This window comes from Mandrillus leucophaeus, unplaced genomic scaffold (genome assembly GCF_000951045.1).
Source record: "Mandrillus leucophaeus isolate KB7577 unplaced genomic scaffold, Mleu.le_1.0 Scaffold159, whole genome shotgun sequence".
In the NCBI taxonomy this organism is placed as follows: Eukaryota; Metazoa; Chordata; class Mammalia; order Primates; family Cercopithecidae; genus Mandrillus; species Mandrillus leucophaeus.
This window is the reverse complement of record NW_012101576.1, coordinates 1,336,241-1,340,317: the sequence shown is the minus strand read 5'-3', so window position 1 is coordinate 1,340,317 and position 4,077 is coordinate 1,336,241. Positions and strand designations below refer to the sequence as shown.

At 51.8% G+C, this 4,077-nt stretch overlaps 1 long non-coding RNA gene across 1 annotated transcript in view; it reads right to left on the bottom strand.

The window, feature by feature from the left end:
- Positions 1-434: 434 nt before the first annotated feature.
- Positions 435-4,077, bottom strand: part of LOC105536400 — a 29,712-nt gene continuing 26,069 nt past the window's right edge. Inside the window, exon 2 of the long non-coding RNA XR_001005581.1 lies at positions 435-710. This is a non-coding gene — a long non-coding RNA (uncharacterized LOC105536400). The remainder of the gene's footprint in view (positions 711-4,077) is intronic.

Genomic DNA, 4,077 nt, shown 5'->3' with positions numbered 1-4,077 from the left:
TTATTCAAGAAGCCAAGGTCGGGAGTGGGGAAGGTCAGCCTCTAGCCCTGCACTGTCTGGAAAAGATCAAACCAATTAATTGACTGTAAAAAGCATGTAACCAATACAATGGAAGGCATTGCTACCCTTCCTCCACCAGGTTCAGGACCTCATGCCCAAGTAACGGCGCGCAGGAATTGGTAGTAGGTTTTGGAGGGTCAGGGGCTCTCCCAGTACCCTGAGGCTGTCTCCTGTGAAGGCCACTCCAGAGGTTAAAGCTTTCTCGGGTGCCAGGAGAGCTCTCCTAATTCAGCTGTAGGCATCACTAGTAAAGATGCACAAAAATCCTAGCATCTCCCACTTGCAACCCCCAGGGAATTCTATTCTACTTTCCTTAATTTCCCATGGCCTCATGGTTGAGATCATTTAACCTTTTTTTTTTTTTTTTTTTTTAAAGACAGAGTTTCGCTCTTGTTGCCCAGGCTGGAGTGCAATGGCGCGATCTCGGTTCACCGCAGCCTCCACCTCCCGGGTTCAAGCGATTCTCCTGCCTCAGCCTCCCCAGTAGCTGGAATTACAGGCATGTGCCACCACGCCTGGCTAAATTTCGTACTTTTAGTATAGACAGGGTTTCTCCATGTTGGTCAGGCTGGTCTTTAACTCCCGACCTTAGGTGATCCGCGTGCCTCGGCCTCCCAAAGTGCTGGGATTACAGGCATGAGCCACCTCGCCTGGCCGGCGAGGCCTAATGTTAGATTAACATTTAATCTAACACCCACCTGCCAGCAGGTCAAAGGTTATTGCCCATGACTGGCCAGGTTTCACTTCGGCTGCCGTGGTGCTCCTGATGTGACTGTACTGGGCAGGCAGACCTGAAATGCTGTCCCTGTATTAAGTGGAGTGGCCCCTGGGACGAAGCCATAACAGCAGCCAGAGACAGCTGCCCAGATTGGCTGTCTGGACAGCCCAAAGTCAGTGAGGTCAAATCTGCCTCCATGATGCCTGTGTCCTTGCTATTCTCGCTCCAGTCATCCCCTCTGAGCAGCTGTGAGGGTGCAGGTGGGTGAAAGAGACAGGCAGTGGACATTAGTGCAGAAACTAGGGTCATGGGTCCTGAGTCCAGCTGGTCACTGCATACCTATGTGATGACACATAATTTCTCTGAGTCTCAGTTTCCCCAGCTGTAAACAGCACTAATAGGAACTGTGTGGGCTGCCTCAAAGGGTTGGTAAAGGGTTCAAATCAGATAACGAATGTTCGTCACTAACCCATTCATTCGTTAAATGTTTATTACAAACTTGCCTGAAAGATGACCATCCGTCTTCTCAGTGGCAGCAGAAAAATCATGAAAGACCCCGCCCATGACGCCATCAGTTGTGCACACAGGCTCAGCACCAGCCTTTCTTAAACTGTGTGAGTGGGAGGGCTGCTGCAGGGGAGGAGGAGGGATACAAGGTGAAGGGGGAGGAAAGGCAGGAACTGCATGGTAGAGGAAGCAGGAAGATGGGCGAGGCCTCACCCATATGGCCTCAGCAGGCCCTGTGATCTCACTGCTGAGCCCAGGTTCTCCCAGAAGCTCCCTGGGAATTACTGAGCTGGGTGTGGCTTCATAGCCCCACACCTGCCCAGCCAGCTCAGGGCCCCTCCGTGCTGTCTTCTCAGGATCCTGCTTCGACCTGCTGTCACTTCTCTATGCCGAGCTCACTGTCACTTTCTCCCTTACCTGCCCTCTCAACCTCATACGGAGAGTTTGGAAACAGGCGCCTGGGAAAACCCACTTCCGGGGTGCAGCAGGACCCAGCCTCACTCTTCTTTCTCTCTTTTAAAAATTGTTATTATCTTTACTGAGATGGGTTCCAAGTATCACTCTCCACCACCTCATCACCTTCTGGGACCTGGATGGACTCCACATCCCTATGTTGCCTAGGCTGGTCTCAAACTCCTGAGCTCAGGTAATCCTCGGCCTCGGCCTCCCAAAGTGTTGGGATTACAGGCGTGAGCCATCGTTTCCTGGTCTGGCCTCGCTTTTAATTTTGGGCCCAGGCTTCCTGGAGCCTTTATCTATAGTAGAGATGCAGACCACCCTTGCCTGACGATGCCCTCCAGGCAATTGAACAGCTAAGCCAGTGGGAGAAGGTGGGCTTCTCTCACTCCCAGGTGTGGTGGTAGTGAACCAGCCTAGGTGGTCAGCATGAACTGGGAACATGGAAGACAAAGGTAAAAGAGCTGGTAAGGGAAGCAAAGGAGGTTTGGGAATAAAGCTTAAAATCTGGTACAGAGGGGGTTACCATGCCATCCCTCTGAGGCTGACACATCAGGCTGAAGCCCCCAAATACAGGGTTAGTCTTGTCATGTTACGGTTTTCCCAGTGGGCTGAAAACTTCCCAAAGACACAAACTGTGTTTCTTCTTCATCTTATACCTTGTGTAAGAGGCTGGATCCCTTGGAGTACAATCTGCTCACTGGGCACCTGCCGGCCACAGGCCAGCCCGCAGAGAGCAGGGCATGGGTACCCATGTGCCCCTGAGTGGCTCTCTTAGCCAGGCTGGGCCAGTGTTCACCCATTACCAAGCTCAGCCTCTGGGCATACCATGTTTGGAGCCCAAGGGCAGTTTTCCATGCAACTAGGCACTTACCACTCTCTACCACCTGGTCACCTTCTGGGACCTGCGTGGGATCCAAATCCCTCTCTCTAGATGTAAAAGTGAGCCTGGTGGAGGCTCTACAGCTGATGTGAAACCACCACTTCCTCTCTCCCCAGATGGTTCCAGCCAGAGGCCAGCCAGTCAGCCCTGTGGGGTGAGCACCTACTGTGTGCAGAACCAAGTGCTCAGTGTATGATACTCACCTTTTGTTTTGCCTGCCTATTATCCCTTCCCCTTATTCTGGCAAAAGCTTTCCAATTCTGAACCTTTCACTTGTAGTCAGTAAGATTCCCACAGGGCCCACTGCCAGAAGGAAGCCCGTGGGCCAGGCCTGGCCACAAGATAGATAGATAAATAGATTTTTTTTTTTTTTTGAGACAGAGTCTCAGTCTGTCGCCCAGGCTGGAGCGCAGTGGCGCGATCTCGGCTCACTGCAAGCTCCGCCTCCCAGGTTCCTGTCTCTTATACACATCTAGATGTGTATAAGAGACAGGTGTATATGTGCCACATTTTCTTAATCCAGTCTGTCACTGATGGACATCTGGGTTAGTTTCTTAAGTGGTTTGTTAAACCATTAGCAAATGGATAGCTACGTCCATTGCTTGGGTGTGTTTGAATTCCTTCCTTTTATACTAAGGAGCCTAATTCCAAGATACCACTTTTATCTACCAGTGACCTTTAATAAAGCCAAGGTTTGTTTGTTTGTTTGTTTGTTTGTTTTTAGCAAACAATAATGCAATTACTTTTGAGAAAAAAAGAGTAAATGGAAATAAAGTTTATTATTTTCAGGCTGGGTGGATGGCTCACTCCGGACAGTGCATGTGCAAAGGCGCCTTGGTATGCTGAGCCTGTGCCTGTGCCGGTGGCAGGCAGCTGGCTGCTTCGTCTTCTGGCTCTGGAAATGGCCTCCTGCCTCATCTGGGCCAGCCTTTCCTCAGGGAAGATGAACTTCAGCCATTCCCCGGGAATTGGGTCAGCAGACCATGGGCTGCTCTCCCAGCGGCTTGCCCTGGCTAGTCCTGCTTTCTGAGGCCAGGGGAGGCCTCGCCAGTGTGTTGAGACTTCCCCAGCGCGCCACACTTGTGCCTGGTTTTGTTTCTGCTCCAAGCAGGAGGTAAGCCCCAGCTCCCTGAGCTCCCTCCCTGCCACCCAACCACCCCCCCGCCCGCCCCACGTCTGCTCCTCAGGTGGAGTAGCCCATTGCCAGGAGGATAAAGCAGAAGACCCGAGCACCTCCCAGAACAGAATGAGCTTTGGCAGCAGCAGCAATGGGGGAGGCTGCGGATGTCAGGGGAGGTGCCCTGGAAAGGGCTAAGGGGTAATAATTATGTATTCATAAAGAAAACAAATAAAAAGGCCAGGCGTGATAGCTCACAGCTGTAATCCCAGTGCTTTGGGAGGCTGCAGTGGATGGATTGCTTGAGTCCAGGAGTTGAAGACTAGTCTGGGCAAC